The sequence below is a fragment of the Callithrix jacchus genome, chromosome 8 (assembly GCF_049354715.1).
Source record: "Callithrix jacchus isolate 240 chromosome 8, calJac240_pri, whole genome shotgun sequence".
Taxonomy (NCBI): Eukaryota; Metazoa; Chordata; class Mammalia; order Primates; family Cebidae; genus Callithrix; species Callithrix jacchus.
This window is the reverse complement of record NC_133509.1, coordinates 53,686,504-53,708,517: the sequence shown is the minus strand read 5'-3', so window position 1 is coordinate 53,708,517 and position 22,014 is coordinate 53,686,504. Positions and strand designations below refer to the sequence as shown.

At 36.1% G+C, this 22,014-nt stretch overlaps 2 protein-coding genes across 3 annotated transcripts in view; one reads left to right on the top strand and one right to left on the bottom strand.

The window, feature by feature from the left end:
* CHRM5 (cholinergic receptor muscarinic 5) overlaps window positions 1-15,147 on the bottom strand; it is a 92,314-nt gene extending 77,167 nt beyond the window's left edge. The window contains exon 1 of the mRNA XM_002753583.6: window positions 14,276-15,147. The gene's annotated coding sequence lies outside the window, so the exon portion shown is untranslated. The remainder of the gene's footprint in view (window positions 1-14,275) is intronic.
* The window catches only part of AVEN (apoptosis and caspase activation inhibitor), a 188,856-nt gene that overhangs the window by 60,092 nt on the left and 106,750 nt on the right, over window positions 1-22,014 (top strand). The gene's annotated exons all lie outside the window — the stretch shown is intronic.

Here is a 22,014-nt window from a genome sequence, read left to right as displayed (position 1 = left end):
AGGTTCAGGGGAACTAGTTCTCTGAATGAAGCCAAGAATTGCTTTTGGACAAGAGGTCAATTTATAATGACTAAATAATCGATCTTTTTGTTTATGCTTTATTGCAGAGCTATCTATATTATAAATGGTGCTATTCTTGTGTCATTGGCCGTTCTGTCAATTTCTTTGAAGAGTGGAAGCATTTATATTAACTGAATGGGGTTAATTAGGGTACATTTGTAAAACAAGGTAAAATATCAGTAATTGATTGTAATTTCTTCTTCATTAATCAGTTACAAAAAGCTTATTTTATATTTTGGCATTTGTTGGTTACCAAGTAAGAAGCACCCCCCCCCCCCACTACGGACATGTATGTATATGGTTAGCTATATCCCAAGTGATTTATATAATATCCATGTCTAAAATCCATTGCTCAGAAAAACTTGCCCCAATGTTGTGCTTCTTGTGCAAGAGACAGTCATTGTCCATATAGTTAAGAGGTGCAGTCTTTCAAAAATTATCCCAATAGGAGTCGACGAATAGGAAGTAGGCCTGTCCCAGTGATCCAATAGTCATCCCAGGACATGCTAACCATTTGTCTCATCTCCGTCAGAAATTGGGATAATTCTAAGGTAGCCTTTACTGCTTTAGGGGTATTGTCCAGATGGGCTGGTCCAGAGAGATAATGAGGTCAATGTGTTTTTAGATTCATAAGAGAAAGACATCATGGTATTTGTATGTACAATATAACTACATTCCTTACTGCTGTTCTTGGAAATGCCATAACCTAAACAAATTATTGTTTCCATTACTAAATTCAAAAATTTTGAGTCAGAAGTGGTAGTATTCGGTACAGTGCTAGATAGGGGTAAACATATGTAGAATTTTTAAAAAATTTATATAATCTTAACAAAAAAGATCAAGATTTGGCAATGGTGGGTTAATAGCAGTCAATAAATTGAATTTGATCATTGGGACTGAGATTTGGCCTCAATCATATGTGATTACTTTGCTCCAAAAAAATTTTAGTAATAGTGTCAGAAATACTTCCATTTTTTTTCCTTTTTTAATTTTTATTTTTGGCAGAGCATAGCATTTTCTAATTCTTGGGGTCATTAGTAGGGTTTGGGTTGGGATGGGAGAGGGTGTAATCTTACAGGAATTTGAAATTGAGAAGGCAACACTGCTGAAAAATGCATTAGGGCCAACCTCTGAATCACATTGAGCTAATTTGTGGGGGGCAGAGGGCAGAAGAGATGTAGGTGTTAACAAATGTGTTAAAACAACTCTTATTTAAGGCTGGGTGCAGTGGCTTACGCCTGTAATCCCAGAACTTTGGGAGGCTGAGGTGAAAATGGATCAACTGAGGTCAGGAGTTCAAGACCAGCCTGGCCAACGTGGTGACACCTCATCTCTACTTAAAAAAAAAAAAAAATTAGCAGTGCATGGTAGCATGTACCTGTAGTCTCAGCTACTGGGGAGGCTGAGGCAGAAGGATTGCTTGAACCTGGGAGGCAGAGGTTGCAGTCAGCCGAGATCGTGCCACTGTACTACAGCCTGGGTGACAGAGAGAGACTCCGTCTCAAAAACAGACAAATAAAACTCTTATTTACAGTGTACCTGGCTAGATATTTGTCATTTTGTATACATTTTATTTAAATTCAAAATACCCCTTCAATGTTAGTATTAGACAATTTTATAGATGAGACCAATTAAGCTCAAGGAAATTAGGCAACTTAAAATCACTTAACTAGTATATGATTGAACTGCAGTGTGAATTCCTTTCAATCTGATTCCAAAGCCCATGGCTTTTCTTTATACTGCACTCTCGCCTTCTGTGGTGTGCATACAGTTGGCTGTGCAGCAGTAGGCCCTTTTGGTAACTGTATACAAAACGAGCCATTTTATTGTTTGGGAATACTTGTGTTTTCTCCCCTTTCCCCCATATTTAGTATCTGTTAAAAGAAGAAAGCTTTTGGCTACTTAAAACTTGGTTATGTTGTTTAGTTTGGTGCCTCTTGATCTGGTCATGACAATGGTAGTGATACTCTTATACTTGCTACTTGTTTTATTTAAACTGAAAAATCTGGAAAAAATACATTAATACACAGGAGTGCTAACATGGAAATGAGTTTTTCTTGACTCATTTAATTAACTCAAGCAAAAAGATAATTATGTGTTATAAGCTGTACATGCTGAAAGTGAAATGAAATTCATCTGCTTCATATTAGGAAAATTGATAAGGCATCACTGTTAACATTTTTCACATTACCTTTTGGATTTCTTAATTCAAGTATTCCCTCCACAATTTTGAGAGAAAATTAAGAGGAATTGCTGCCCAAAATTGGAGGAGTCTTGGAACCAAGTTGTTATTGTGTATTCATATAAAAACTCAGTGTGACCTCAGTAGGCCACAGCCTTTTTTTTCAATTTGATGATCTCTATTTTAAAGTGAGAAAGTGTTTACTTGCAAAGTGTTTATGAATTCTATCTTAATCTTTTTTTGAGTTCTGATTGGAGGCTCTAGTGATATGATTTTTAGGGTAGGCTACATTTAGCTATATTTTTTCCATTATATTTTGAAGTCAGAGTGGTATTGCAAGTTAGCAGTTTTCATACTCTTGATGATAATGTTTTGCATATGGTATACATGGGACTTGGGAACTAGTTAAGGTCCTTGCCTATACTCTACTTAGAGCAAAAAGTAATTTGGACTTCTCTTTGTACAGATAATGATAAATGGGCCAAGTTGTGGGGCAGGTTTATCTTTAGACCTTGCCTCTGCCTCTCTTTTTTCTTCTCTTATTTTTTGGAGATGGAGTCTTGCTCTGTTGCCAGGCTAGAGTGCAGTGGCACGATCTCGGCTCACTGCAACCTCCGCCTCATAGGTTCAAGCGATTCTCCTGCCTCAGCCTCCCTAGTAGCTGGGACTACAGGCATGCACCACCATGCCCAGCTAATTTTTGTATTTTTAGTAGACATGGGGTTTCACCATGTTGGCCAGGATGGTCTTGATCTCTTGACCTCGTGATCTGCCTGCCTTGGCCTTCCAAAGTGCTGGGATTACAGGCGTGAGCCACCACACCCAGCCTAGATCTTGCCTCTCTTTTGTAGAAAAGACAGGCAATCTTTCCTATGTGGGTGCCCTATTACCTATTTTAATTCAAGGCTTTATTACTCATTTACGCCTTGTCTGGTCTCCCAGGATACCCATACATGCATATTTAATATTTGTAGTTTGTGCTCATGTCATATATGGCCATCAGCCCACAACTAGAGAAATCAGAGGAAGTGTTGCCTGGGAGGCAGTACATTTGGAGTGTTTGTGTGTGGGACAATACTAGAACCACCTTGTGGAAGTAACGCAACAGGTAAAGAGGAATCATTTTAGAGCAGGCTGTCATGCTGAGGTCTTGTCAAGTTAAGACATTACCAATGCAGTGATTCTTGACTGCTGCCAACAAAAAGATGTTATTAAATCTAGTCTGTGTGGGAGTGTGCATGTCTGTCGCCTATACAGTATAATTCCTAAATAAGAACTTGCTGCTCCTGACATACTTACATACTTTAAACTAATGTGTCTTCAGTTCTACATGTTTGCTTTCCTTGTACCTCATTTCTTCTGTGCCTAGTTGCTCTGAGCCATACTAGTTTACTATGAGATCATGCTAAACAATATCATGGATTCAACCAGGATGTCTGAAATCTTCTTTCTTCTTATCCTCATTCTTTTTTTTTCCCTTTAAAATCATAGTGAAAAAGTGAGCTGATTATTTTTAAAAACCCAGAAAATAGAGATTTAACAAATTCATAGCTAGAACAAGTTAACGTTCACCTGAATGGTTTCCTCTGTTACCAATCTTGAATCTCTTGAATTGCTTATGTTATTCTAATTAACCAGTAGTTGATATAAGAAAAATATGTAGGCACATATACATTGCATTTTTCTTTACCACTGGAACTCCTTGGTGTCTCTCTACATGTGGCCTTTAAGAGTCCTGAGGATGCCAAACCAAATTCTTAGTTGAGTAAAGTTGGTATGTTGTGAACCAGTGGTGTCTTTTCCCTCACTCTTCAGGAACATAGAATGTTCATTCTGAAAACAGTGTTATATAACATTTGGTCCAAAAGCTTTCATTTTTTAAATGAGGAAACCGAGGCTCTTACAGGTTGAGGTTTAATGTAAGGCCATATAGGTATTTGTTGGAGGTGAATTGCTCAGATAAGTGTTTTCTGGAGGTTCATAAACAGTGCAGTTTTGTTTGTTTGTTTTTGAGACAGGGTCTTGCTTTGTTGCCCAGGCTGGAGTGCAGCCTTGACCTCCGGGGCTCATGTGATTCTTCCACCTCAGCCTCCTGAGTAGCTGGGACTACAGGGACACCCTAGCATGCCCAGCTAATTTTTTTTTTTTTTTTTTTTTTTAATAGAGATGGGGTTTTGCCATATTGCCCAGACCTTCCTAAACAGGATGAAAAAGAAACCTGGAATATTATATGAGCCAGTAGTTGCCATTTGTTGTCTGTCAAACTCTTGGGCTAGAGCAGTCCTCCCACCTTGGCCTCCCAAAGTGCTGGAATTGCAGACATGGGACACTGCACCCAGTCAGCAGTGCAATCATTAAATAATAGCCTAGATACCCATTTAAATTCTGACTTTTATTTTGAAGAGGGGTTTAAGAGTTGACTCCTCTGTGGTTGTGTCCTTTGGGGTAAGCTGTAATCAAATTGATACGCAGAGAGGAAGTAGAGGGTTCTTTATTAAAATAGACTTAAAATTTGAAACATGATCTCAAGTATGTAGACCTTCCTAAACAGGATTAAAAAAAAAACCCTGGAATATTATATGAGCCAGTAGGTCCCATTTATTGTCTGTTTTTGTCTATCTTGTTCTGCTGCCCCTCCTCCTTACTCTTGCCTGGCATGGGCATACATCTCTCTCCTATGTTTGTTTTTCATATGTTTGTTCTTGTGGACTTGGGACTTCAGGGTGAAAGTTAACATTACTCTCTGGTTTCCTCTATGTTTGTGATTCATTAATATATCCTTTTAATACTTCTTGGGTATAGGAACCATGGGAAAGGGAAAAAGTAAGTCTGAATTCTCTTTTTCTCAAACTCTTGAGGACAAATTTGTACACTTTAATTTTTTTTTCTTTCTTTTTTTTTTTTTTTGAGATGGAATCTTGCTCTGTCACCCAGGTCTGCATGCAGTGGCACGATCTCAGCTAACTGCATCCTCTGCCTCCTGGGTTCAAGCCATTCTCCTGCCTCAGCCTCCCAAGTAGCTGGGATTACAGGCACCTGCCACCATGCTGGCTAATTTTTGTACTTTTAGTAGAGGCAGGGTTTTGTCATGTTGGCTAGGCTGGTCTTGAACTGCTGACCTCAGGCGATCTGCCCACCTTGGCCTCTTAAAGTGCTGGGATTATAGGCATGAGCCACTGTGCCCAGCCTGTACACTCTAATTTTCATTTGGTGTTTTTATTTCCAATTAATTAAGTGTACTCCCCAGCTCTTTTTTTTTCTCACTCAAGAGACTTCCTGTGTCTACAGTGGGTTTGCCATAGTCTAGTACCACACATGTTCAGAGGGTGCTCAGGAAATATTAGTAGTACATTAAGTGACACTTTGTTCAGAACGGCCAGTCTGCATTGGTTCTGCCTAGAGAGAAATTTCCTTTCTTCATGTACTTGGATTGCTAAGGTTTTCTGGTTGGATTTCTATGTTTTTAAAAATAGTTTTAAATAGACATAGTGACTTTTGAAATGGCCCTCCTTCCCTCCATTCCTTTCTTCCTTTACTTCTTCTTTTTTTTTTGACAGGGCTTGTTCTGTCACCCAGGCTGGAGTGCAGTGGCGTGATCACAGCTCACTGGAGCCTTGACCTCCTGGGCTCAAGTGATCCTCCTGCCTTGGCCTTCCAAAGTGTTGTAATTACAGGCATGAGCTACCATACCTGGCCTGAAATAGTCCTTTTTAATTCAAACCTGGCTGTTTTACCAGAGAGGACTTACTTGCTCTGAGACCATTTTATTGGAAACTTAGAGTATAATAGAGAATCTTTGTTTCTTCGCTTGTAGAAATAAAGAATTTCAAGGTTGAAGATTTCATGACGTAGACATAGGGCTGTAATGAGAGGGAAAATATGTATGTACTATTATTTCTTCCAATGTGTCCTGGGAGGAGAGCAAGCATAAGAATGGTGCTCAGTGAGGCCATGAGGCTGGGATACAACAGCCTGAATCAAAACATGCTGTCATAGCCTCCTAACAAAAGAGAATGTCAAGGTATGAAACTAGAATTCCTTGTAATATGCAGTATTTTATGTACTTGTAAATAAAGGTAAGGGAGTACAGGAGATGATAAGAGGAGGATTTGTTTGAATCTGTCTCTTCTGCTTTGTTGAAGTGCTAATCAGATTATCTTTTTATCTGCCAAGATATGAGAAACAGTGTCTTAGAGTGAGATTATTTGAGCTTGTTATTAATTGTTATCCTGAAGGCAAACTTCCCTGTCTCATGTAAGAACTCCAGCTTTTTGTGTTCCCTTTAAATGTGGTTATTCTGGTTTTTGTTTATTTTGTTGCTTAAAAAGGTAGTGTGGATTTTCTAATTGTTAGTGAGGAGAAAGAGAGCCTTTTAACCTTTCTATCTCTTGGTACCAATTAGAGCCCAAAATTCTTTTTTTCTATACAAGATATTAACCTTGCTCTAACTAGTTCATGCCATTGTGACCATGAGTTTAGTTATCTCTTTTCTATATAAGGAATCACTGCTGGGAATTGGTCTCCTTCCCAAGAGACCCTGTAATTTTGATTATTTTACTTTCTTCTGGAATGTCACTATACCACAGGAGGCTGGCTGACTCGGGTGGGAAGAGAAGGCATAGGAAAATAAAGTAGTCTATGTTTCTGTACCTAGGATGTTTGTTTCAAAAGTTCAGCTGGGCATCTGAGCCAGGAAAGGGACAATAAATATATGTAAAAAATTTTTTTGCTTCTGTCTTGCTATTTACATTTATTTAAAATATTTTTAATGGAAATGTACAATTATGCCTATATAATTAATTGCCTGTATAAATCAAGTCCTATTCCTGATACTTAAAAAGCCTTAATAATGATGTGTAAATTTTAACAAGTTCCTCAAACACTTATAGAATAAAGGTGTGTTCTTCCCAGATCCATTTATGGAGAGGCCATAAAAAATCTGATGCAAGAATGGCAGAAATTGATATTTGTTAAAGCTGCATAATAAGTACATGGGTATTGGTTGTTGGTTTAAAATAACTCATAATACTTAAAAATGAATCTCAAGAATGTATGTGAAAATATTTTAAAGTATTTTAGAGAAAAAAGCAACATTGCTCCCTTAGGAGATTGGCTTCAAAGTAGGAATCATTTGAGATTTTGGATTAATAGTTATGCGATTTTCTTAGTGAATAGGATGGTGCTGGAGATGATCACTGAATGCAAATGAATAAATTGTAATATAAATAGTATGACAATAATTGAAACATGGCTTTTGTAGATGGAAGATCATATTTCCCTATATTTAAAGTTGACTATCCAATATATCCTGCTAGTTATAATATTTAGTTATAAATGGAGGCTCAAGCTTAAATACTTGCACCCCATCTCACTCACAAAGGCAAGTAAATTGCAGTGTTCACAAACCTGGAAACAACTCAAGACATTGCCAGTGTTTGGCACAATGTTGTTAGGTGGAAGAATATTATAAAGGGGACCTGGTATTTCTAACTAATTCTGTTTTCTCACACTAAATTCTGAGTTCTGTTATGACAAATTCTCACTTTTTGTTTCTGTGTCTTCTTGATTGCAAATGATAATTTTCTGAGATTTTGTTAATTTTAGTTTCTACTCCAACCCAAATTATAGATGTTTAGTCCCTTTTAAAATCAACTTATAATTTATTTGAATCCTAGCTCTTGGTTGCTTGATCAATCTTTAGGCAACAGAATAATTGAGTAGCATTCTGCATAGCTAAGCAGCACTGTTTTGCAACCTATGCCCTCTTGGTCTAGAAAATACTATTGCTTGACATATACCAGGAATTATAGAGTAGAGTGTTTGGCAATGTCTGTATGGAATAAAAACATGCAGTAAAATGGAGAATACCTTTGTGAATCCTCTAGATGGCAGAACAATTACAACAAATATATCTTAGAAGGTATCCAAGAAATGTATGGAGGAGAGATGGGGTGAGAAGGGGGCCCGTGTACTCTTAAGCTTTCTGTCTCAACCCAACCAGGGCAAATCTGCTCTTATATGTTTTATATGTCATTTTATCTAAGATCTTGTTTGAAAGAAGGTAACATGGCTAAAAACATCATAGGATGACAAAGCTCAAAATCTTTTTTTCTTTCATTTGGGACAGTTTCACTCTCTTTATCCAGGCTGGACTGTAATGATGCAATCTTGGCTCACTGCAACCTCTGCCTCCCAGGTTCAAGCGATTCTCCTGCCTCTGCCTCCTGAGTAGCTGGGATTACAGGTGCACACCATCACGCCTGGCTAATTTTTATATTTTTAGTAGAAACGGGGTTTCACCATGTTGACCAGGCTGGTCTTGAACTTCTAACCTCAGATGATCCACCCTTCTTGGCCTCTCAAAGTTCTGGGATTATAGCCGTGAGCCACCGTGCCTGGACCAAAGCTCAAAATCTTAAGTTGTGGACACCAACATCAAATCAGATTTCTGTGAGGACATATGCATGCATTATTCATGTACCTTGAGCATCTTTAGATTACAGCTGCCCTCACCCCAACACACACGTTGATGAATTGGAGTGATGCTTGCTTACGTCAACACTCTACTGTTTAAATTTCTATCATAGAGGTTGAGGCACAGCATAACCTTTTAGTCTTTGTCCCTGCTTTTAAAGAAATCACCGTTGTTGGCATATTGTGTGGTTGGCATAAGGAGGAGAGATGACTTGGGAGATGTAACATAGGTAACTTGCAAAGATTCATTCCTCACAGAGAGTGAAAGAGACGGGGGGCAGGGAAAACATCCAATAGAATAAATGTAAGATTTTAAGTCTGTCACTTTCTCTACTCATCTTTGAGTAGAAAGATGATTGCAGTATCTCTTCAATTTCATTTGCAAAATACTCAAATTCTCCTGAAGTCACTTTTTAATAATAAGACCAATTTAGATCCTTTTGGATTATTGATGAAATTCTAGATCACAGTGTAATAGAGCAAATGTGATTTCTATATGTCAAATACAGCAAAAGCATAAGGGATAAATTTGCTATCCTGTATTTGCATACCTAATAACATTATATAATATCCCTAACAGATATTATCTCCTTACAGCTATTATTTCAGTGTAAATTACTTTAAAAGGCTCCTTGATTAGATTTTTCTGAGTTACCTACTTGCCCATTATCAGTGAAATATAGCTGAGGTGTATTTTAGGATCACTAGTCTTCTGCCTGTTTGAGATTGTACCTGAGAATGTATTAAGTAAGATACATGTTCACATTCATTTAACACATCTATTGATTAACTAGTGCTGAATTTACCTTGGGAATAGACAGATAAATTAGGTGTGGTCTTTATTCTTAAGGCCCTCAACCATGAAAAATGCAATTTCATATGTGAGACAACTATATTAAATAGATTTTCTTATTTTTTTTAACTTTTAAATTTTTTATAGAGGTGAAGTCTTGCTATGTTGCCTAGGTGGTTCTCGAACTCCTGGCCTCAAGCAGTCCTCCTGCTTTGGCCTCCCAAAGCACTGGGATTACAGGTATGAGTCGCTATCCTTGGCCATAAATAGGTTTTCGGTGCAATCTAACAAGGTGTTATAAAAGAAGTATCCTCAAAGTGTTGTGGAAGTTCCTAGGCATGAATAGCTCTTCTGTTGGTATTAGCACAAGTTATGCACAAGATACTACATGTAGAGGGCTGTGTCCTTGCAACACATATGAAGGGAAGGTATACAGTTGATGAAATATTAAATGTTAGGAGTTGTACCATGTTATATACTGAGCCTGATAAATGTACACCAACAGCTTTCTAGGTTACTGTACCAAAAATTCTATAAATAGCTAAGGATTTTTAGTTGATAACTGAACTGGAAATCATTTCTAGCTTTTGCTTCTTAAAGAACACATTATTCAGTGCTACATTTCTGTAGTGATAATCAGGAAATAAGAAGGCCCACATAGTCTGAAGATGACAACAACAGTGTGACATCAAACAATATGTCTATAAAAGTGATGTTTTTTGATTGGTCCATATTCTTGAGTTATTTCACTAATAATTTCAATATGAAAAATGGAGAATGTCAGCATCTTTAAACAACTGTTGAATAATCCAGTGGCTGTAATGAACCAGTTCATAAGAATTCTCTACACACCACTGGATCAAGCAATCTGTTTAACTATAGATGATGAGACTTCAGCTTGACTTGTAATTATGCGTGGAGTTGTTACTGTACTTTTTACACATCATCTTTGTATTGGCTCTGAGTCTAGGAGGGTCAATCACAAATGACTGATACTTTGAATCAGGGTATTGCCACTAATCAAAGGACAGACTGCACATGTGTTCACTGTGGAAGGATTTGTAGGTCTGCTTTGTCCTTTGGCTACAGTTGCAAGCAAAGATTACAAAAAGAGGCCTGTATATGCCTATGTGTTTGTAAGAGGCCTGTATATGCCTATGTGTTTGTAAGAGGGGCTCTCATTTTTGTTTCCTTTATTGAACCCTAACTCCTGATTTATTTTTTACAAATATTTGTTGAAGACTTTCAAAGAACACAGTAGTTTCGCTAATTAAAGAGAGTTCTCTTTTTTTTTTTCCCTCAACAAATTCATGGTTTCTTAGAAAGGTGTTAACCAGCCCCCTCCCTGCCGTTATACTAGTCCATGTGTCAGATACGAATTAATCTATGTCATGGGATCACTTTATAATCTATATTAAGGGATCTCTTTCTCATTCAAAGAGACCATCTTTCCCATTTTGGGTGTTTCGGTAATTTTTCAATTTTCCGAGTAGCATCAGTATTTCTGTTCTGTTTATATATAATATAAATATATTATATCTATATTATACAATAGATGTAAGAGTAGCATCTTTGCTCAGTTTGAACTAAGGTGAAATTTTGCATTTTTTTCTCATTTCTCTAGGGGCCTCTTTCATGACTGTCTGCTTGCTTATTGGTATTTTCCTTATTCCCATTTTATCTTGGTCTGTGAATTTAACCAACATGATGTTTACTCCCACTTTCAAATTATTGATGAAGACAACTGTGAGATGGTACTTTTATCTTCAATAGTTGATGCTGAAAAAGTGACAAATGCAATAAAAGCATCTTTCTCTAATTCAGTTCCTGTCATGCATCTCCGTAGTGTCTTGGTCATATGACTTGAAATAATGGTGCTTACATCTCTCTTTCAGCTAGTTCACACTGAAAGGATATAATCATCTGTTTGATATCAGAGCCACTTTCCCAGGCACAGATTGTGATGTCACAAACCAAAGATTGTTCTCTCTCAGCAGGAAGAAGCTGGAGAGGAGATGCATCTTCATGGTGAACTACATCCTTGCTAAAATTTGGTCACTTCATAAAGAAAATTAACCATAATAAGGAACAAATATATTGGCTAGTTAAAATGCCTGGTTGAATTAAGCTTCAACACTGTGCCATTATAATAGAATGAAAAAAATTCCTTATGAAAACTTAAAGTTATAATAATACAGATATAAGTAAATATACATTTAATGCATTAAAAGGTATTATGTAATATCAGTCCCTTTAAGTTAAATGCTAACACACAAAAATGGATTTTAGGTATGTTTCTAATTTTATGTACAAAATTGTATATTTTGTATATAAAATTGGTATTTCAGACAAAAATTACTTTTAAGATTTTTATGTCAACAGACACAAAATGGATGTGTTCATTTTGTCCTGTAGGCCTATATTTATTTTATCATGGTTTAAATAAAAAGCTTACAGCTTTTAGATAATTTACAATGACCAGAATTTAAGGATATAGTAATAGGTATCATTATAAGAATATGGCAGCCAAAATATTTGCTCCATTTCTATGAAAGAAACCAATAATACACAATCACATTACTTTTACAATACAATACTTTTATATAATATGTATGAATGAAATACATCCTAAATTGCAGAAACAAATAGTCATTGACTACATTCCAGGACTGTTCAAAATCTCTTTAATTGTTAAATCTATCAATACCAGAGAAAAATTCCTGTAAATAAACCAAATCTTCAGGTACTAGCATAAAATTTCTTATCCATTTGTACCCATGAGATGTAAAGCTGAAGCAGTTTTCAATTTTTTTTCACCCTATGTGAAGAAAATATCGATTATTCCAAATTGCTGTAGGGTATTTTTTTTTGAAAGCTGTTGTTAAAACTTCAATAATCACTTTTCTAAATGGGTTATTATAGAGCAGAGCCTTGACTTGGATAGGAAAGAAAGTGACAATTCACTGGGATTGATGCTGACAAGGACCAGATTGGGGTGGAGTGAGGTAATATTCATTTGCCCATCCGTTGTCATTAGAAGGTGAGTTATAGAAAGCAAGCCCCCAGATTAGTGGGATGTGAGTCTCTGTTTACATTACAATGAGTAAATAAAATCCAGAACACTTAAGGAATATTGTTATTTTCCCCCTTTAATTCTGTTTATTGGAAGCAGATTGTTTGAGCATAATATAAATTTCATACTTGTGTCCAAATTAATTAAAAATATTTAATTACAATTTAAAATATTGATTAGTATTCTTCATTTAAAATATCTGCATATTTTTGACTCATGACTGTTTACAAACTGTAATATAATAAGGAGGAAACAGATGAAAGAACCCTTAAGGGTTCAGCTATTTCTTAGTGTAGGTAAACAACAACTACTTAACTTTTAGTTATGTCTGGTGTACATATGAAGTAGTTTGAGATTTCTAAATAAACACTTTTTTCTCTGAAACAAATTGGTATATTAGATACTCACTACTTGTATTAAATTGCTGTTTTCCTTTGTTACTAGAAAATGACAGGTACGTTTCTGTAACGACTTCAGATCCAACAGACTTACGATATTTAAGGTTATTTATACACTGTCTTGGAAAGCGTGAGGGAATCATATAATTTACTCCCTTAACTAAAATTTGATGAAAGAATTCAGTGAAATGGAAGACAGTTTCAAATTTGACTACTTTTAGACAAGTATTGAATACTTACTTCTGATAACTTTATGTGTATTATCACAAGATCTCCATAGTTAGGTGTGATTTGCTCTTGTTTCCCTGTCTCCTCCCTTCCAAGAAAATAGAAATAGGATTATTTGTTGTAGGGCTTCTTTATAAGGTTCTTTGGACCTCACTTTTCCAAAGAAACTTATATGAAAACCAATGTGGTTGGGATTTCTGCTAAAATAAAATCTATGTAGCAAATTAAAGTATCAGATGAAGAAGATCAGATGATTCGTTTCTGTTATTTTTACATAGATTGTCTCTCTAGAAGTCTCCTTATGCAGTGATTTCTAGGGAATTTCTAAAAGGCACTGTATCTTTTAAAATTCTTTGATGGCTTCACTAGTGCTTTGCATTTTATAGTTTGGACCATTGACCTGAGTTAAAGCTTTGAGGTTTTAAGGTACCAGACATCTTTTATCCTTTTGTCCTCTTGTTAAATCAGAAAAATGTCTTCATTTAGTCTGTTATAAAATTGTCTGGTATCTTCAGGATAAATTAGCCCCATCCTACAAGAGTGTTACATACCTTAATTTAGTAGAGATTATTTTTCTTTAGTATGAATGAAATGACATCACAGCTTTTTTTCTTGCTAACAATAGAAATCAGTCATTGAGCTTTTGTTCCTTTGTATGAAGAGAAATATTTAAAATACTTATTAATTTTTCTTTCATCAAGTACTCTAGGAAGCAAAGTTCATTTGAATATTGTTGGTAAACAATGTCTGTGAATGGACCTTATGCACCATTCAGGGCTCTCTTCATGCATTTTTTAAGCTATTAAATAAAACAAAATTGGGATGAAAAATAAAGACAAAGATGAGACAAATTCAATGAAAAATGAATGGGAGTTTTAGATGCTTTATTATCTATGAGTGACTTGTTTATGCAGCATAAGTAAAAACAAGTGTTTACCTCAGCTTAAATCTGCAAAAGCTTAAGGAAAGGGTTGCATGAAATTCAAATCCACTAGTTCATTCACAGCACGAGCAGATTTAATTCCAGTAGACAAGATATAAATTAAGGTTATAAAATTGAATCTTACCTGGCAGTGGTTTGTTTGAAGCTCAGTAATTTGAACTCTGGCTGGAAATAGTAAGCTTCGAGACCTGAAATTAATTCTCTACTTTCCTTTCATGTTTTCTTTTGCCAGTATTTTATTTCTTGCAGTGTCTTTATATCTGTATTCCTGATAATCCTGTAGCATTAGTTAGGATAGTATGCGGTACATGAAGACTCTATTTGGATAGGATTATAGAAGCAGAAGGGTGAGTTTTGCCTTTATCTGATAACAGCAGTTGATCTGACCGCAGACAATTTGAGTGTTCAGAACTTATTAAAGATTCATTGAATGCTTCAGCAATGAGAAATCCTGGTTGTTCCTATGTACATTTTACCTCCTGGAAAAGTTCTGCTTGTTCGTATTTCAGAATTACACACACTTCCAAATCAAGCTGTTTTAAAACACATTATCTGGACTAGAAGCATGAATGTTCTTGTACTCACTTGCTTTCCTTTCTGCTTACCAACTTTTCATTCCATTAGCTTCCTTTCTGTAGAGGATGAAGGCATTTGTTCCGTCCTCCTTGTGCTTTTGTAACCCATGCTTCTGGTGCACTGTTTTTTGAATAGTGAGGTAAAAATCCAAAAGGAGGTATGGCTTTATCATTTCTCTGTCCGGTGAACGTACTTGGCATGAATGAAGAGCTGATAGGAGCTATTCAAACCAGACAGCAAACTGATGGGATGACGCTTCTGTACATTAAAAACCCATTAATTACTTCCCCTGATGGACAGCAGTATATCCTGAAACGAAGAAAGAAAGGAGCAGATGATGATACATTTTGATAGGTGTTCTCTGTTTGAACAGCTTGTCACTGAGAAGCGAATGCAGGAAAAGCTGCAGCTTCAGAGTGTGATCAGGTAGAATGGGCAAGAGTTATTTGACAGACAGTTAAGTGACGTATTTTGGGAGGAAAAAGAGGGCTTAGCATGAAGGTAGCTGGAAATAAGGTTTCCAAAATGCTTCTGAAAATGTTCATTTTTCCCTCTTAGTCTTTTTGGCTGAAGCTTTTTTTTTTTTAAAGCTTTGCTAGGCATTATTCACAGACATGTTACTGAGTTGTTTTCTCATCATATGGTTTTCCCTAAAGAAGGAAAATAATTTTTAAGTTTTTGAGATAGAAAGACTATACTGTGAGTTTTAAACATTTGTAGCAAAGAAAAGACTGCTTTTTTTTTCTTTTTTGCTAAATGCACGCCTGTTTTTATACATCTTTTGGGCATATGCATATTTTGTTGCTTTGGAATAAAGCATTGTAAGTCCTCATTTGATACAGCCTTTTTAATAGGGTCTTCATTAAAGCTTTTTCTTAAATTAGATGAAATCCAGATTCGCTGTATAGAAGAATAGATTTTAAAATGTCAGTTTCATAATTTTTGCACTTCAGTTTTTAAATTTAAAATTCAAATTTTAAATATTGCACTTCAATTTAAAATTTAAATTTTAAATATAAACGTTTTTCCCTGCCTGCCAGAGTTCTTTATGAGTGTATCTAAACAATATAATGTTTTTAAGTATTTAAAAAATTATTACAAAACATTTCAAACTTACACAAAACTCTGAAAAATAATACACGAACCTCCAGAAACCCATTACTCAGATTCAATAATTGTCAAATTGTCAATTATTTGAATTGTCAGATTCAATTCTTGTCTAAAATATTTTAAAGCAAATCTCATTTCAGCTATTCATACTTTGGTATATATATTTTTAAATTATGAACACTTTTGACATGGCCCTGTGCCATTATCACACCTAATACATAAGCTGTAATTCTTTGGAGTCATATAATATTCAGTTCATTTTGAATTCCTTGTGTCTCAGAAAGTGTCGTTATGCAGGTTTTTTTCTGAGAGAGAATCTAGACAAAGTATACACTTCAATTGTTAGACAATAGAATTTTAAACATTGAGATTACTTAGATGAGAAAAATAAATTTTAGTTTTATAGTAGTCTTTGGCACACATTTGTAACAGGAATATTTACGCAAGAAAACATATTTCTAGAATATTTTTCTTGAACGTTTCCCACTTAACATTGCATGATAATGAAAAGGATTGTAATTTTATATGGTAATGATTAGTGATTATATACTGGTCACTTCCGTAATAAACACTCCAAGTTTTAAGCCCCTGATTATTAAGCCATTTCCATGATTGAATGTGACTTAGAGTTTGGTGGAGATCTAAAATGAGAGAAGTAAAAATGTGTCAAATGGGGTCATTGTGTTTATAAGCATTGATGACTATAATATTATATACTTTTTTCATTAATGTCAAGGTTTTTTCCCAATGAATTTAAATTTTTCTATGAAGTTTGAATTCCTAGCTCCTTTCTGATAAAGCATAGCATTTGGCTGTTCACTTAACTTTTTCAAAAATATAATAGCATGAGTTCCTGAAAATAACTTGTGTGCTGCACCCTCACCTGTTGAAATTCATTCTCATTCAGTTTCTCTCTTCTTACTCTTATCTCATCTTTCAAATTGGCTAGATGAATGAAAGAATGGGGGTGGTGAATATGGGAAGCCATTAAGGGGGTATAGATGAAAATTATAATTTTGTTTCCATCTAGGCTCAAAGCCACTGCTGATGACCATGCTCCCATTTTTTATGGAGAGCAATAGAATATTTCTCTCTCTTGAGAATCTCTTGTCATATGTCATGTTATGGCATGAACTCTTGGGAACTTTCCGTTATACCTTATGTTCTCAAATTATACCTTGTCCCTTAAATCTTGCTGAGGACTATATGTGCCAATCACTTTTTTGAAACCTTAGTAAATAGTTACTGATTATCACCATTTACATATAGATAAGTTGAAAAGGAAAACATGAGTAAAAATGCTTCTGTTCTCTTTCCAAGTTGTTTCTGAAATTTTTCTCAGTCGTTTGTAATGCAATGTCAACATCAGGAGAACGCTTTGCAAATATGCAGGTTCCGCTGGAGAACTTTGTATGGTGGGTGAAAAAGTGGTTATAGAGGGAATTGGAATAATAGATTGTGAGTCTATTTTGGGTGCAAGTATTTCAGATCATTATCTCTCAGTACATTAGCTATAAACTGAATTAATAGAAAACCATTGACTCAAGTACTGACCTGTAGAGTTCCAAATAAAAAATAGTTATACTTCAGCCATTGTGGAAAGTAATTTTCTGCCAAACTTTGCTCTTGGTATTCCTGATGTTGTTCTTTTTTTAAATAAAAGGCTGCACTTATTTTTTACTTTCTATAGGATGGACTTTCTGCTTTGAAGCAAGGAGTTGTCTACATGAATTGTATTGTTCAGAGATCTAATGGGTTGAGTAGCTAGTTGGGTAGATGGCTTGTTTTTTCACCCAAAATTTGAGGAGAAGGAGGAAAGTCTTAGGGATAGAGATTTTTATGTTTTTTCTGATACATATAATAAAGCACATTTTTCTTCTCTTCAGATATCTCAGCTCTCCCTCTTTGTAACTCCGTGTATTCTCATATTTAATCTAAACTCTCCTATTGTGACTGTAAAGTTGACCAAACAACTTCAGAAACATGATAGACTTTCAAATAACTTTATGTGTAAGATAAATGATTTTTTTCTTTTACAAGGTCCTTTTTTGCTAGAACATTTGGTCCATACCTGGAGTTACGTTCATAGCTGTTTACAAAGCTATAAATACTTTTATAAAGAAAAAAAGTTTCTCCTTTATGCTCTCCACTTTTTAGATGAGTAGGATTTATAGTTAACGATTTTTCCTGTGGCAACTACTACTTATTTTTAGGGCATTTCAAATATTTATAATCTCAATTGAGTGTGATTATTTTTCAATTAATAAACGAAGAGAAAAAGTTGCATTTTAAGACAGTATTGTGGACCCACGAAAGCTGTTTCTAAAATAAATATGCTTTTCAATTCTTGTTGAAGAAATCAAATCTTCGTTGACTTATGTGAGTCATACTAGGTCATTTTTAGCACATTAATTGTAGTAAACATTTGTTGACTCCTTACTGTGCTTGGTTCTTCGGATGTATAATACATTTACTTTTAAAGATCTGAGGCAGACTGTTACTATTCATCTTCTATAAGGGAGGAAACTGAAATACATAAAGGTTAAGTAACTTGCTCAAGTTTATCCTGTTAGTAACATGTTGAACTGTGGTATGAATCCAGGCAAAGTGATTTCAGAGTCCAGTAAGATTAGATTGCCTACTGAGAATGATGATCATTTCACTTAAGTGTGAGACTCTCAGAGTAATATTGAAAGAGTGGTGTCTCTTCAGCATAAGTAACATTCTACAAAAGTGAGATCTGCAGTTTCTCTGAGATCTCAGATGACCTGGAGAGTTGACTGTCTTTAATATATACAGAATGTTTTCTTCCTGTTTTCTATGCCTCGAATTTATAAAGGGGTGATTTTTTTTCTTTCCTGAATTATATTATGAACTCTCAAATAACAATGTGCTTAAAAATAGTAATCATTTGTTTAATTAAATTAAAAAACCTAAGTAGTGGTATGAGGGGGTGTGAACCAGATTCATTGTAATTTGCAATGCAGTTGATTATTAGGAAACAATTGCTGTCTTCATATGTATGCAATTCAGGTAAAATTATAGCCTTTTTTTTCTTTTGGCATCAGTTTGTTGGGATGAAAAAGATTGAATTTTTATCTTATAATTTAGATACTTTTAAAAAGGCTTTCATTTTTAAACTTCTCTAGTTTATTCCTCTACTGTAGCACCCACTTGTTTCACTCATCTCAGGCCTTAACCTGTGTCCTGGTATTTGGCTCTTTGCTAATCTGTCATCCTTAAGATTTTGCCCTTACGTGAACTGCAGACAACCACTAGGGGTCTCCAGACCACACTTTAGAAAGCTCTGATTTTACAAGCATACCCTAGTAAGTGGAACAGCTATGTTCCAGGGGAGATTAGGTACTACTGTTCCTCATCAAGTATTCATGAAATGCTTCTTATATTACAGGTTCTAGAAATATGCTATGTCCTGGGGGTAGATTTTTTTTTAAAGTAAGGTCTTAGACCCTAAGAACCCCGTAGGCTAGTGGAGACGCTGACATTTGATCTAAGGTCACATCACATCCTTTTAGATCCTGGTTACTGGAGTCCTTTAGATTTCTAAGTTTGTGAATGCCCCACTAATACTTTCTGTAGCTTCTCATCTGTAGCAAGATCATTCCTGCTTTCTTGATGAGTGCTGATACTGAATCTTCATCAATCTGGCAAGGAGCCATTCTCTGGGGGCAAGTAGGATTATTTGGATGGGCTCTAGAGTTTTTCGTGTGTTCGTTTTCATTTTTCTTTTTTTTTATTTTTTAAGACAGAGTCTTGCTCTGTCACCCAGGTTGGAATGCAGTGGTGTGATCTTGGCTCACTACAACCTCCACCTCCTGATCTCTTCCCTCAGTCTCCTGAGAAGCTGCCACCACACCTGGCTAATTTGTGTACTTTTAGTAGAGACATGGTTTCACCATGTTGGCCAGGTTGGTCTCAAACGCCTGACCTCAAGCCATCTGCCTAACTTGGCCTCCCAAAGTGCTGAGATTGTAGGCATGAGCCACTGTGCCAGTCTGGGTTCTGTTTTTTTTTTTTTTTTTTTAAATTTTCGGATATCCTTCTTAGCAGCTCTAGGCATCTGATCTTTAGCGAAGCACCTCACACAAAAGTCAGCCACTGCCTGTCTCAGTGAACAAGACAGATCCCACCGAGATTTTAGACCTCCATTTCCATTTTGCTTTATACCTGATAAATTTAAAAGAAAGAATTGGCTTTCTGCTTGCATCTCTTGTCTGTTAGGGGTGTTTAAATAGGTAGGTATCTCATTATAACAGTCTTAGAGACGTATTCTGAGTAACCCACACAAAGCACCTAGCACAATGCCTGGTACAGACAGGGCAGATGCTCTATAGATGTCAACGGTTATCATTATTATTATGGAATTAATTTAATTTTACAGCTGGAGGGGTCTGTAGAGATAATTTAGTCCTGCCACCCATTTTACACAAATCTTAGTGCTCTTTTCTTTCTCATACAGACATCTAACTGTTTGGAGTTGTTCTCATCAGTGTTATCCCATGTTAGGAAGGCCACAATTTTGATTCAGTCATTGTCACTTAATGATTATACTTCTGTATGAGAATTTTTATACGGATAAGTGTTTTGAACTAAATGGCAATTGTCAGTTTTAAAAGCATTTCAGGGCCAGACACGGTGGCTCACGCCTGTAATCCTAGCACTTTGAGAGGCCGAGGCAGGCAGATCATGAGGTCAAGAGATGGAGACCATCCTGGCCGACATGGTGAAACCCCATCTCTACTAAAAATGCAAAAATTTTTGTATTTATAAAAATACAAAAATTGTACCACTGCACTCCAGCCTGGGCGACAGAGCAAGGCTCTGTCTCAAAAAAAAAAAAAAAAAAAAAAGTATTTCAGGATGACACTGGGAAAACAATAAGCAAACATTTTTCTTTTTCTATTTTTTAAAATTTTCATTTATTTATTTATTTTTAATTGCATTTTAGGTTTCGGGGTACATGTGAAGAACATGCAAGATAGTTGCATAGGTACACACGTGGCAGTGTGATTTGCTGCCTTCCTCCCCTTCACCCATATCTGGCATTTCTCCCCATGCTATCTCTCCCCAACTACCCCCGCCCTGCTGTCCCTCCCCTATTCCCCTCAATAGACCCCAGTGTATAGTGCTACCCTCCCTGTGTCCATGTGTTCTCATTGTTCATTGCCCGCCTATGAGTGAGAACATGCGGTATTTCATTTTCTATTCCTGTGTCAGTTTGCTATGAATATGTTCTCCAGGTTCATCCATGTCCCTACAAAGGACATGAACTCATCGTTTTTGATTGCTGCATAATATTCCATGGTGTATATGTGCCACGTTTTCCCAGTCCAGTCTATCATCGATGGGCATTTGGGTTGGTTTCAGGTCTTTTCTATTGTAAACAGTGCTGCAATGAACATTCGTGTGCATGTGTCCTTATAGTAGAATGATTTATATAGTCCTTTGGATATATACCCAGTAACAGGATTGTTGGGTCAAATGGTATTTCTATTTCTAGGTCCTTGAGGAAACGCCACACTGTCTTCCACAATGGTTGAACTAATTTACACTCCCACCAGCAGTGTAAAAGTATTCCTATGTCTCCACATCCTCTCCAGCATTTGCTGTCTCCAGATTTTTTAATGATTGCCATTCTACCTGGCGTGAGATGGTATCTCAATGTAGTTTTGATTTGCATTTCTCTAATGACCAGTGATGATGAGCATTTTTTCATAAGTTTGTTGGCCTCATGTATGTCTTCTTTTTTTTTTTTGAGACGTAGTTTCACTCTTGTTACCCAGGCTGGAGTGCAATGGCGCAATCTTGGCTCACCGCAACCTCCGCCTCCTGGGCTCAGGCAATTCTCTTGCCTCAGCTTCCCGAGTAGCTGGGATCACAGGCATGTGCCACCATGCCCAGCCAACTTTTTGGATTTTTAGTAGAGACGGGGTTTCACCATGTTGACCAGGATGGTCTCGATGTCTTGACCTTGTGATCCACCTGCCTCAGCCTCCCAAAGTGCTGGGATTACAGGCGTGAGCCAGTGTGCCCGGCCATATGTCTTGTTTTGTAAAGTGTCTGTTCATATCCTTTGCCCATTTTTGAATGGGCTTGTTTGTTTTGTTCCTGTAAATCTGTTTTAGTTCTTTGTAAATTCTGGATATCAGCCCTTTG